The sequence below is a fragment of the Artemia franciscana genome, chromosome 4 (assembly GCF_032884065.1).
Source record: "Artemia franciscana chromosome 4, ASM3288406v1, whole genome shotgun sequence".
NCBI classification, from domain to species: Eukaryota; Metazoa; Arthropoda; class Branchiopoda; order Anostraca; family Artemiidae; genus Artemia; species Artemia franciscana.
The window spans coordinates 18,093,774-18,108,623 of NC_088866.1; the positions used below are offsets into that span (position 1 = coordinate 18,093,774).

The 14,850-nt window shown below is 37.7% G+C and overlaps 1 protein-coding gene across 3 annotated transcripts in view; it reads right to left on the reverse strand.

The window, feature by feature from the left end:
• LOC136026091 (uncharacterized) overlaps window positions 1-14,850 on the reverse strand; it is a 194,780-nt gene that overhangs the window by 135,167 nt on the left and 44,763 nt on the right. The window lies entirely within an intron of this gene.

Genomic DNA, 14,850 nt, shown 5'->3' on the forward strand with positions numbered 1-14,850 from the left:
TCATAAAGTCACAATTTTTGAAGTTATCAATCACAATTTAACAGCCTGCTTTCCATGAGCAATTGAAATAACGTTGTCTGTAGTCGTATGAATTTTAATCTTCTATTCTCTCGAGGAATCAGTCTTTTACTTTTGAAATATTATGGATAACCGAATACACTGGAGTAAATAATTTGCCTTTTTTAGTATTAAGAGGGTACTGATGTTGGCGAACACGAGCATTTCATGGGGTAAAATCAATATAAACTTTGTTTTCAAATTGTTTGGCTTAAGGCTCTTCACGATCCTATATCAGTTTAATTAATCTTATATATATATAGTTTTCTTGAATAAAACAGAGAAAGTTTTTATGGTACTTGGTATTTACCAAGTGACATATAGCGATCACAAATTCTGTCAGTCTGTCCTGGTTTTGCTAGTTTGAGCATTTCCAGATAAGCTAGGACGATGAAATTTGGCAGGCGCATCAGGGACCAGATCAGATTGAATAAAAAAGTCGTTTCCCCGATTCGACCATCTTGGGGGGGGGGAATGGGGGGACGGTTAATTCGGAAAAATTAGAAAAATGAGGTATTTTTAAATTACGAATGGGTGATCGGATCTTAATGAAATTTGATATTTAGAAGGACCTCGTAACTCAGATATCTTATTTTGGATCCCGACTGGATCCAGCGTCATTGGGGGGAGTTGCGGGGGGAACCGGAATGGAGAGATCAGGATGAAATTTGGTGGGAAGAATAAGCACAAATCCTAGATACGTGATTGACATAACCGGACCGGATCCGATCTCTTTAGGGGAGTTGGGGAGGGGACCTAATTCGGTAATTCGGAAAAATTAGAAACAATGAGGTATTTTTAACTTAGGAACGGGAGATTGGATCCTAATGAAGATTGATATTTAGAAGGACCTTGTGTCTAAGAGCTCTTATTTTAAATCCTGATCAGATTTGGAGACATTAGGGGAGTTGGAGGAAGAAACCGGAAATCTCGGAAAACGCTTAGAGTGGAGAGATCGTGACTATACTTGGTGGGAAGAGTAAGCACAAGTCCTAGATACGTGATTGACACAACCAGACCGTATTGGCTCTCTTTGGGAGAATTGGGGGGGAGAGGTTAATTCGGAAAATTAGAAAAAAATGAGGTGTTTGTAACTTACGAACGGGTGATCAGATCTTAATGGAATCTAATATTCAGAGGGATCTTGTGCTTCAGAGCTCTTATTTTAAATCCCGACCAGATCTGGTGACATTGGGGGGAGTTGGAGGGGGAAACTGGAAATCTTGAAAAACGTGAAAATTGAGGTATCTTTACCTTACGAATGGGTGATCGGATCTTAATGAAACTTGATATATAGAAGGATCTTATGTCTCAGATGCTCCATTTTCAATTCGAATCGGACCTGGGGAAATAGGGGTTTGGAGCGGGAAGCAGAAATCTTGGAAACCGGAAATCTTGGAAAAGGCTTAGAGTGGAGAGATCGAGATGAAACTTGATGGCAAGAATAAGCACAAGTTCTAGATACGTGCTTGACATAACTGGACCGGATCCGATCTCTTTGGGGGATTTGGGGAGGATTTCCAGTGCTTTGGCGAGTTCGGTGCTTTTGGGCGTGCTAAGACGATGAAAATTGGTAGGCGTGTCAGGGACCTGCAAAAATTGACTTGATAACAATCGTTTCCCCGATTAGACCATCTGGAGGGCTGGAGGGAGAGAAAAAATTGAAAAAATGAGGTATTTTTAATTTACGAATGGTGGTCGGATCTTAACGAATTTTCATATTTATGTGTCAGAGCTCTTATTTTGAATCCTGACCTTATCCAGTGATATTGGCAAGAGTTGGAGGGGGGAAAGGGAAATCTTGGAAAACGCTCAGAGTGGAGAGATCGGGATGAAACTTGGTGGGGAGAATAATCACAAGTCCTAGATGAGTGATTGACATAACCGGACTGAATCCGCTCTCTTTGGGGGAGTTGGAGGGGGGGTGTTAATTCGGAAAAATTGAGGTATTTTAACTTACGAACGAGTGACTGGATCTTAATGAAACATGATATTTAGAAGGAACTCATTTCTCAGAGCTGTTATTTTTAATCCCGACCAGATCTGGTGACATTAGGGGGAGTTGGAGGGGAAAACCGAAAATCTTGGCAAACGCTTAGAGTGGAGAGATCGGGATGAAACTTTGTGAGTAGAATAAGCAAATGTCGTAGATACGTGATTGACGTAACCGGACTGGATCCGCTCTCTTTGGGGGGTTTAGGGGGGTCCAGTGCTTTGGCAAATTCGGTGCTTCTGGACGTGCTAGGACGATGAAAATTGGTAGGCGTGTCAGGAACCTGCATAAATTGACTTGATAAAGTTGTTTTCCCCGATTCGACCATCTGGGGGGCTGAAGGGAGAGTAAAAATTAGAAAAAATGAGAAATTTTAAACTTACAAGTGTGTGATCGGATCTTAATGAATTTTGATATTTGGAAGGACCTCGTGTCTCAGAGCTCTTATTTTAAATCCCAACCAGCATTAAGCCTCTGATTTTCCTTTTAAATCCATCTATTGATTCTTAGAATTTTGTTAAAGCTCATTCCCTCTGAGCTTTTGGCTCTTCCAACCTCGTCAGAAGTGCCATATGAGCTCTTAGCTCTTGATGATAAAAAAAAATATTAAAAAAATAGGTAAAACCTAATAAACAAAACTAATATTATTAAATGATAGCCTTTAGTCTCCCTATTTGTTCGAATTTTCTTTAAAATAAATATTGTTTGTATAGGAAACAGAAAAAAGGGTGTGAATTTACCTTTTTTAGGTAGCACTCAAAGTAACTCCAAATTTCAACCACCCAATGAACATTCTAGAATCTCGGCTGATAGAAAAATTGGGTTTGTATATTAAACCTTCTTGTGCCCTGATTTTGACAACAAATACACTCCTGAGAATTTCTTTGAACTTAAAAAAGTTCTGGGGTTAGCCAAATGGGTAACTTTGTCGAGTTTTCTATTGAGCAGAAAGATAGCCATTCAGTTCACCAGTACATGCTATTCCTGAACGTACCAAATGCGTAAGAAAAATTGTGTGTGGCCTAGGACACGATTACGCGATAGCGATTATTGTATTAGGAAAGCTCTTTGGATGGTAAATCCAATGGTATGTTTACCTTTCAACTAGCATTCAAATCGAGTTTCCAAAAAAAATTACTGTCTAATGTTCCTAAAAGAACAAGAGATTACAAAACAAGAGCTATGAGCTCATATGGCACTTGTGACGAGGCAAGAAGAGCTAAGAGCCAAGAGATCATATGGTATGAGCTCTAACAAAATTCTATGAATCAATAGATTGATTTAAAAGGAAAAATAAGAGGCTTAATGCCGGCCAGGATTTAAAATAAGAGCTCTGAGTCACGATGTCCTTCTAAATATCAAAATTCATTAAGATTCGATCACCCACTCATAAGTTATAAATACCTACTTTTTCTAATTTTTCCTCTCCCTTTAGCCCCCCAGATGGTCGAATCTAGGGAAACGACTTTATCAAGTCAATTTGTGCAGGTCCCAGACACGCCTACCGATTTTCATCGTCCTAGCACGTCCCAGAAGCACCTGACTCACCATATCACTCAACCCCTGTCCCCAACTCCCCCAAAAAGAGCGAATCCAGTACGGTTCAGTCAATCACGCATCAAGGACATTTGCTTATTCTATCCACCAAGCTTCATCCCGATTCCTTCACTCCAAGTGTTTTCCGAGATTTCCCCATCCAACTCCCCCCAATGTCTAAGGTCTGGTCGGGATTTGAAATAAGAGCTCTGAGACATAAATTCCTTCTAAATATCAAATTTATTAAGATTTGGTCACCCTTTCGTAAGTTACAAATACCTCAATTTTCGAAATTACCCCCCCCCCAACTCCACCAAAGAGAGCAGATCCGGTCCGGTTATGTCAGTCACGTATCTTAGACAGGTTTTTATTCTTCCCATCCAGTTTCATCCTGATATCGCCGCTTTAAGTATTTTCTAGGATTTCCGGTCCCCCCATCTGCCCCCCCCCCAATTAAGCCAGATCCGGTCAAGATTTAAAATAAGAGATCTGAGTTACGAGGTCCTTCTAAATATGAAGTTTAATGAAGATCCGATCACTCCTTCGTAAGTTAAAAATACGTAATTTTGTCAAATTTTTCAGAATTAAACCCCCCCTCCAACTACCCCAAAGAGAGCGGATCCGTTCCAATTATGTAAATCACGTATCTAAGACTTGTGCTTATTTTTCCCACCAAGTTTCATCCCGATCTCTCCGATCTAAGTGTTTTCCAAGTTTTAGGTTTCCCCCACCCCAAACTCCCCCCAATGTCACCAGATCCGGTCGGGATTTAAAATAAAAGCTTTGAGACACGATAACCTTCTAAATATCAAATTTCATTGAGATCCGATCACCCGTTCGTAAGTTAAAAATACCTGATTTTTTCTAATTTTTCAGAATTACCCCCCACCCCCAACTACCCAAAAGAGAGCGGATCCTTTCCGGTTATGTAAATCATGTATCTAGGACTTGTGCTTATTTTCCCCACCAAGTTTCATCCCGATCCCTCCACTCTAAGTGTTTTCCAAGTTTTTGGTTTCCCCCTCCCAACTCCCCCCCAATGTAACCAGATCCGGTCGGGATTTAAAGTAAGAGCTCTGAGAAACGATATCCTTCTAAATATCAAATTTCATTGAGATTCGATCACCCGTTCATAAGTTAAAAAAACCGCATTTTTTCTAATTTTTCAGAATTAACCCCTCCCCCCTAACTACCCCAAAGAGAACAGATCCGTTCTGGTTATTTCAATCATGTATCTAGGACTTGTGCTTATTTTTCCCACTAAGTTTCATCTCGATCCCTCCACTCTAAGTGTTTTCCAATATTTTAGGTTTCCCCCTCCCAACCCCCCTCCCCAATGTCATCAGATCCGGTCGGGATTTAAAATAACAACTCTGAGACACGATATCATTCCAAACATCAAATTTCATTAAGATCTGATCAACCGTTCGTAAGTTGAAAATACTTCAATTTTTCTATTTTTTCCGAATTAACGGGCCCCCCACTCCCCCCCAGATGGTCAAATCGGGAGAACGACTATTTCTAATTTAATCTGGTCCAGTCCCTGATACGCCTGCCAAATTTCATCGTCCTAGCTTACCTGGAAATGCCTAAAGTAGCAAAACCGGGACCGACAGACCGACAGAATTTGCGATTGCTATATGTTACTTGGTTAATACCAAGTGCCATAAAAAACGAAGTTTTAGGTAATACAGTATGAGGAATAACATTCTGTGGGTTTAACAACTAATAACAACTAATTGCGTGGGTTTAAGTTGAATGGGGTTGCTTCGAATTGGTGTTGAATTGAACGGAGATGAACGGAGTTTAAACGGGGTTGAGTTGCCCAAGCGCTAATTTAAATGGGGACTGAGTTGTGTGGGGTTGAACTGAATGGGGGTTGAATTGAATGAGGATTGAGTTACATGAGGATCGAGATATATGCAGTTGAATTCAATGAGGGTTGAGTTGCATGTTCTTGTTCGTGACCTTGCAGCAAGACCAAACGTTTTCTGTCTCACCTGGCATTTGAAATTCAGATGGTACGTTGAACATCATTGAATAATAAACTCCTCAGACCCACGGGCTGGGTTTCCTGGGTTTGAACCGAATGGGAAATGAGTTGAATGGTGATTTAGTTAAACAGGGGTGAATTGCTTGGGGATGTAGTTAAACAGGGTTTGACTGAAAAGAAAGTTTAAAAGGGTTGAATTGAAAAAAGTTGAGTTGAGTGTGGGCTGATTTGAACGAGTGTTAAAGACTTAGAGAGGTAAAGTTGAACGGGGTTGAGTGAAACGGGGTTCAAGTTGAACGGAGTTGAGCTACATGTACATCCTTAAATTGAATTGGGACAAAAATTCTACAAAGGCGAGCTTTATAAGCCAACTATTGAGTGAAAATTAGTGTGGTAGAACATAGTTCAAGACAAAATTTTACAACTATCAAAACACTAATTATCTTTTATCTTAGGGTTGTACACATCCCTCTTAAAGGGATAACAGGGAGCAGCTCTGGCATAACAACCCGATCTAAATAAGTACTAACAAATGGGTATCATTTTCAATGTTATGCTTCTTCAATTATCATTATTATTATAATTTTATATATTAATCGTTTTAATTGTTCTTTGACGATAACGAACAACTTAAAACAATAAAATTAATTTTTACCAATCTTAGGTAAAAATCTATTATTAATAAATTTTAGGTAGAATTAGGTCAATTCAACCCAAATTATATTCGAATTAATTTGTGCGGGGGTTGTCAACTTCACGCTGTTTCAGGCGTTTTTCATTCATTGAGTTGTAAAGCCAAACTAATAGCCAAGACAGAAATACACGGAATAAGAATAAAAAAATATGACTCGCCATTTCCTACCAAGACTTGCCACCAAAACTCATTCCATTAAAAAGAAAGAAAAATTGAAAGAGACAAAGGAAAGAGGAATGGAAAGGAGAAAGTAGAAAACAACCTAAAAACTGAACAAGTAATCATCTGTGCAACAACAAACAAAAGAGTGCAGAATCAGAGTAAATACTCATCTATGCGAAATAATGCATATTTTTGGAACACTCCAATAGTTATAAATATAGTCAAGTTCCGAACCATCTTGAAGAGAACAAAAGAGTTGATTTAGAGTTATAATTATATACCATAAAATCCGCAAGTTTATTTACATATATGAACAATAGCAGCAAGAAGATAGTGAGACAGCAATGCAGTCAAAGACAAAGCTGAAGCCCAAACTTAGACTGAAAGACTGACTACGCAAACGCAACGGAATTCAAAATCAACGCAACTCAAAATTAACGCAACGCCACTTTACTCACTTTAAAATGAAGAAAGGCCACGTTATCCACCTAAACACTTCAACATTTAAATCTTTTCTGAATATACCCAAGCCAAACTGTAGCCAAAATCGTGGATATGACTAAATTAAAAAAGGGTAGGTTGACCACTTTATAAGCAAGATAAGAGATTTTTTGCATCAACTTTGGCTGGAACGCTGTATTTAAAATCTACACGCAAAAACTGATTTCTTAGACCCCCCCCCCCAAACAAAAAGTACTGCCTTTCAAAGGAGAGAGGCAAAAAGATCTTTATTTTCACCCCAATTCACGGCAAAACGGAAAGGTATAAATGGAAGGTTTTTTCAATAGTTTTATTCTTAAGACATTGTTAAAATTTAGGTGGGCTAATTTTTCCACTTGTTTTTACGCACAATTATATATATATATATATATATATATATATATATATATATATATATATATATATATATATATATATATATATATATATATATATATATATATATATATATATCGAGTTGATTTAAACAGCGAGAATTTGAGGGAATTACGAAAAAAACACCAAGTAAGGAGGTATACATAATATATATATATATATATATATATATATATATATATATATATATATATATATATATATATATATATATATATATATATATATATATATATATATATATATATTATTTTATATATAATTTTAAACAACCTTTGTTTTATATTAAATAAAAAAAAACAAGTTTTTTAATTGAGATTAAGGAACGACATTAAAACTTAAAACGAACAGAAATTATTCCATATATGAAAGGGGCTGTCCCCTCCTCAACGCCCCACTATTTACGCTAAATTTTTGTTTTAAAAAGTAGAGTTGTAAAAAAGAGTCAAACTTCTGCGTAAAGAGCTGGGTGTTGAGGAGGGGAAAGCCCTCCTAGAAAATAGCCTCTAAAAAACGGAATTTTGATACGTATAGATACATCGAAAGAATCGGATTTTGTATGCTAATTCTAAATATATTAGTTTCATCAAGTTTAGTCCTATCTATTAAAAGTTAGAGCCTGAGAAAATTCACCTTATCTTCGAAAATAAGCGGAAAACACCCCTAAAAGCCATAGAGTTTTAATAAAAATTGCACCATCTGATTCAGCGTATCAGAGAAACCTACTGTACAGGTTTCAAGCTCCTATCTGCAAAAACATGGAATTTATATTTTTTGCCAGAAAGCGATCACCCCCAGGGGTGATCGTATTGACCCAATGGTCCTAGAATGTCACGAGAGGGCTCATTCCAACGGAAATCAAAAATTTTAGAGTTCTTTTTAAGTGACCAAAAAAATGGAGGGCAACTAGGCCCCCTCCGACGCTGATGTTTTCCCAGGTCAAAATTTTGAGATAGCCATTTTGTTCAGCTAATCGGAAAATATAATAAATATGTCTTTGGGGATGACTTGAACCCCCCCCCCCCACTCCCCTAGTCCCAAGGGGAGGGGCTACAAGTTATGAACTTCGCCCATTGTTTACGTATAGTATTGGTTATTGGGAAGTATACAGACGTTCTCAGGGGAATTTTTTCTGGTAGGGAGGTCAAGGGAAAAGGGTTACGTGGGAGGGTATTCCTTGGAAGAATTTTTCATAAGGGAAGAGAATTTTCACGAAGGGAGCGCTAGATTTTCCAGCATTATTTAAAAACAATCAGAAATCAAATTAAAAAAAAAGTTTTTCAAACAGAAAGTAAGAAACAACATGAAAACTTAAAACGAACAGAAATTATTAGGGGGTATATGAGGGGGTTGCCCCCTTCTCAGTACCTCACTCTTTAGACTAATGTTTGACTTTTTGTTCCAATTACTTAAGAATGACTCTTGACATACAAGGACCGTTTAATTAGAATAATGATTTTTTTTTTACAAAATCACAAACACTTTAGCGTAAAGAGCGAGGTACTGAGGAGGGGACAACTACCTCATATACTTAACAACAACCAAAAGAAACATCTGAGAAAATTGTGGTTTTGTGTATGAAACAACCCATTATGGGTCTAGGAGCAAAAATATAGCCGTTGGGAGGGGAATTTTTCCGTGGAGGTGGAGCCGGATTTCCCGGCAATAAAAAAACATTAGAAATTGTTTTTTAACTGAAAGTAAACAGGAGCATAATAACTTAAAACGAACATAAATCATTACGTAAATGAAGGGAATTATCACTTCCTCAACATCACTCTCTTTACACTAATATTTGAATTCTGTTGTAATTAATTAATAACGACTCCCAAAATACAAGGTTTACTTAATTAGAACATGAAAATGTTTATTTATTTACTAACTAGGAATTCAGCGTGAAGAGTGAGGTGTTTAGGAGAGGGGGGACAGCACCCATCATATACCAGAAAGGGCTATAAGCTGTGGAACTTGCCCATATTGTTTACACGTAGTATTTGTTATTGAAGTGAATACATACTTTATCAAACAGTTGGTGACAACAAACTACAAGTAAGAAGCGACCCAGCTCAATAGTAACCGAAATTCTAAACAAGAGCTAAGAGCTCATATGGCACTTGTGACGAGGCGAGAAGAGCTAAGAGCCAAGGGATCATATGGTATGAGCTCTAACAAAATTCTATGAATCAATAGATTGATTTATTTTTCTAATTTTTCCTCTCCCTTTAGCCCCCTAGATGGTCGAATCTGGGAAAACGACTTTATCAAGTCAAATTGTGCAGCTCCCTGACACACCTATCAATTTTCATCGTCCTAGCACGTCGAGAAGCACCAAACTCACCAAATCACTGAACTCCTCCCCCCAACTCCCCCAAAGAGAGCGAATCCAGTACGATTCTATCAATCACGTATCAAGGACATTTGTTTATTCTATCCACCAAGCTTCATCCCGATTCCTACACTCCAAGTGTTTTTCCAAGATTTCCCCCTCCAACTCCCCCCAATGTCAAACGATCTGGTCGGGATTTGAAATAGGAGCTCTGAGACATGAATTCTTTCTAAAAATCAAATTTCATTAAGATCCGATCATCTATTCGTAAGATAAAAATACCCCAATTTTCACGTTTTCCAAGAATTCTGGTTTCCCCCTCCAACTCCCCCCAATGTCACAGGATCTGGTCGGAATTTAAAATTAGAGCTTTAAAGCACAAGATCCTTCTAAATATCAAATTTCATTAAGATCTGGTCACCCTTTCGTAAGTTACAAATACCTCAATTTTCAAAATTACCCCCCCCCCCCAATTCCACCAAAGAGAGCAGATCCGGTCCAGTTATGTCAGTCACGTATCTTAGACAGGTTTCTATTCGTCCCATCCAGTTTCATCCTGATCTCACCGCTTTAAGTATTTTTTAAGATTTCCGGTCCCCCCAAATGCCCCCCCCCCAATTACGCTTGATCCGGTTGAGATTTAAAATAAGATATCGGAGTTACGAGGTCCTTCTAAATATGAAGTTTCATGAAGATCCGATCACTCCTTCGTAAGTTAAAAATACATCATTTTTCTTATTTTTCAGAATTACCCCCCCCCCTGCAATTGAGCGGATCCGTTCCAATTATGTAAATCACGTATGCAAGACTTCTGCTTATTTTTCCAACCAAGTTTCATCCCAATCCCTCCAATCTAAGCGTTTTTTTGTGTTTCCCATCATAGGTTTCCCCACCCCAAACTTCCCCCAATGTCACCAGATCCGGTCAGGATTTAAAATAAGAGCTTTGAGACACGATATTCTTCTAAAAATCAAATTTCATGGAGATCCAATCACCCGTTCGTAAGTTAAAAATACCTCATTTTTTCTAATTTTTCACAATTAACCCCCCCCCCCCCCCCAACTACACCAAAGAGAGCGGATCCGTTCTGGTTATGTCAATCATGTATCTAGGACTCGTGTTTTTTTCCACCAAGTTTCATCCCGATCCCTCCACTCTAAGTGTTTTCCAATTTTTAGGTTTCTCCCTCCCAACTCCCCCCCCCCAATGTCACCAGATCCGGTCGGGTTTAAAATAAGAGCTCTGAGCCACGATATCCTTCTAAATATCAAATTTCATTGAGATCCGATCACCCGTTCGTAAGTTAAAAATACCTCATTTTTTCAGAAATACCCCCCCCCCCCCAACTACCCAAAAGAGAACGGATTCGTTCCGTTTATGTCAATCATCTATCTAGGACTTGTGTTTATTTTTCCCACCATGTTTCATCCCGATCCCTCCACTCTAAGTGTTTTCCAAGTTTTAGGTTTCCCCCTCCCAACTCCCCGCCCCCATCGCCAGATCCGGTCGGGATTTAAAATAAGAGCTCTAAGACACGATATCCTTCTAAACATCAAATTTCATTGAGATCCAATCACCCGTTCGTAAGTTGAAAATACCTCATTTTGCTAATTTTAAGAATTACTTCCCCCCCCCCAACTACCCCAAAGAGAGCAAATCAGTTCCGATTATGTCAATCATGTATCTGGGACTTGCGCTTATTTTTCCCATCAAGTTTCATCCCGATCCCTCCACTCTAAGTGTTTTCCAAGATTTTAGGTTTCCCCCTTCCAACTCCCCCCAATGACATCAGATCCGGTCGGGATTTAAAATAAGAGCTCTGAAACACAATATCATTCCAAACATGAAATTTCATTAAGATCCAATCACCCGCTGATAAGTTAAAAATACTTCATTTTTTCTATTTTTTGCGAATTAACCGGACCCCCACTCCCCCCCAGATGGTCAAATCGGGAAAACGACTATTTCTAATTTAATCTGGTCCGGTCCCTGATACGCTTGCCAAATTTCATCGTCCTAGCTTACCTGGAAGTGCCTAAAGTAGCAAAACCGGGACCGACAGACAGACAGAAAGACCGACAGAATTGGCGACTGCTATAGATAGATAGATAGATAAGTGTATTTCAAAAAACCCGTGGGCCATATACACAAAAATATAAATAAATAACAAACAAGCAAGGAAATTAACAACAGTACGAACACGCAAAAAAGAATTCAACGCAAAAAGTACCTAATCTAACTACAAAAGAAATTAATCATATAAAACTTTTTCTTCTTATTAAAGATTTATCTACATATACTCCCACTCGAAATATTGTGGTTGGGTTACTATTTTGTAGAATACCCGGAAGCATCAAATTAACCCCATGCAAATAAATTTCCCGTAAATCCAAGAGCACCGGGCATTTCTGGAGAAAATGATCCAAGTCTTCATCATCATCTTAGAAAAGGGGACAAACATACCGCCTATCAGGACCAACTATCATTTTATTTTTGTCGAATGTTTTTTGCCTGTTCTGGATTGGAGACAATTTGCCCTAAGCTGAATCCAACGACGTAGAATCATAGCCGGTAAGTTAAATTTAAAATAAACTTCCTCCCCAAAACTAGGTTTTGCCTGATTATAATGTTGCAGGGTTGTAGAATCAAAAACCAGCCCTTGCCAATGCTGAATTTCCTGACTCTCTAATATAAATCGTACCTGGCTTTCTAAATTTGTTGGTACATCACGAGAGCAAAGACCACTATTCCATAAATAAGGCATTCATACTTTTTCTAGCAATGATTTAATTTGGGATGGCCACGAGGTTTTTAAACCACATTTCAACATCTCTTCATATGCCGCTCTTACTAGTCTATCTTCATTACTCTTAGTTAACTTCAACCAGAATCTAAGCATTAAAATATACCTACGTAGCTTTAAAGAAAACAGGCCCATATCACCTTTCAGAATCTGTGAATGAGTTGTCTGATGTAGACCAAACACTCTTTTATAATACTGGAGCTGAAGGGACTCCAGTTGCTGCACCGTTTCTCCACCCCATATCTCTGCTCCATATTCTATCACGGGTAAAATTTTTGTGTTAAATACTCTTTTATGCATTTTTAGGTTTTTGATCCCCATTATCGTCGGGTTTCTAAATATAGCTGACATGGCCACCCTACCTCTCTTAATTGTTTCATCAACATGACTCCTTAGGCTTCCATTATCCGATAAGATAAAGCCTAAATATTTTATTCTTTTACTTATAAATAGTTCCTTATTATTAAATTTACATGTATATTTTTCATCGTCCCCAACCTTCCTTTTTTTAAAAATAACAACTTCGCTCTTTTCAGTACTCAGCCTTAACTTTTTTATATGCAAATATTCTTCGATGAGATTCAAAAGAGTCTGTAGATCTTGCGGTTTATTAGCCACCAAAGCAATATCATCTGCAAATAATAAGAGAGATAGTTTTTGAGTCCCTAGGCTAACTTTCGGAGCCCATCTATTCTCTAGAAAATTAACAACATCATTAATAAAAATATTAAACAACTTAGGTGAAAGGGTGCTGCCCTGTTTTACTCCCCGCTTAATATCAAAAAGCTTCGAAAACCTATTACCAACTTGAATGATTCCACTCACACAAGTATACATGCTCACTATCAATCTAACAAATGAATGGGGAAGGCCAACATTTAGCATGGCATCCTTCAATAACTCTCTGTCGACACTATCAAAAGCCTTATGGAGATCCAGAAATCCCACATAAAGACAAGTTTTACCCTTTCCATATTTATCTATTAATGCCTTTAAAATAAACACACTATCTGTCGTCCCATACCCTGTCCTGAAATTTTCTCCAAAACCTTACTTAAAGCAGGGACAAGTGCTATTAAACGATAATTTTCATGAGCCTTCGGGTTTCCTCTCTTAAAAAGTGGTATAAACAATGATGTCTTCCAAGCGCTTGGCCATTGCCCTGACCTTAACACCTTATTAAAAAAGAAGAACAATTATCGGCATCAAAATGGAAAGAAAATTCTTAAATAACAATATTGGTATACCATCAACACCCGCAGCAGTACCACCTTTTAAATTCTTAAATATTGACTTAATCTCTTGGCCATTCACATCACCAACTAAATCGTAATCATGTTCTCTCATGGGATAAATAGCCATCTCTGGGGTATGCGCTACCTCCTGAAGATCTGCACAAACACCTTCTAAATTATTTAGGTAATCAGGCCATGAATCAGCTTTCGGAACAGCCTGGGTATTAACATTTCTCCTTCCACTATCATTCTTTATATAACCCCAAAACTTTTTAAAATCTTTATTTCTAAAATCATCAGCAATAGCCAGTTTCTTCTTATTCTCGTACTCTTTTTTTTTTCTTTTTATTAAACTTTTATATTCTCTTCTTTTATCTTTATATTTAGCCAATTTTAGACTTTGATCTTCCGCGCTATCAAATTCATTCAAACGATTTAATAAATATTTTGCTTCTTCTTTCATTAACTTGCAATCCAAGTCAAAATATCCCTCATTCTTTTTTAATTTTTTAGTCAGGCCACATGATTCTGCACAACTGCCCATTATTTCATTTAACAGCATAATTACACTATGTGCATCTTTTTCATTGTCTTCTAACGCTTTCAACTTATTTTTTACATGCGAGTCCAAGAGCTCCCTTCTAAATGCCTCTATATCTTTATCTGTTAAATCATTTCTAATTCGTTTTTCTAAACCTATTTTTCTATAATCTGCATTATAGAAATTTCTTACTCGTGAACCGTGGTTCACAAACTGCCCAATCTTTACCTCAAGCATAATAGCTCTATGATCAGATCCAACTAAATCTAATACTCCCATATTTATTGATTCAGGTACAAATTGCGTATTAATTAGCGCATAATCTACAACACTTGGAGTTGGACCCGAAAGGCAAGTGAACTCGCCACTGCCCTTATCATTCCCAAACCTACCGTTCGCAATCATCAGACCATGTTCCCCACAAAACACCAGGAGCTTTCTTCCCCATACATTTAGTATGGGGTTAATACCAAGTGCCATAAAAAGGGAGAAACACCTAAAAGTCACTGAATCTTAATGAGCATTTGGGAGGAAACATACTGAGAATATGTGCTAGTTATGAACCTACTTGCATTTCGAAAAATTATATGAAAATCCGTTAAACTATTTCAAGAAACTTAATCAAAAGAAGCGC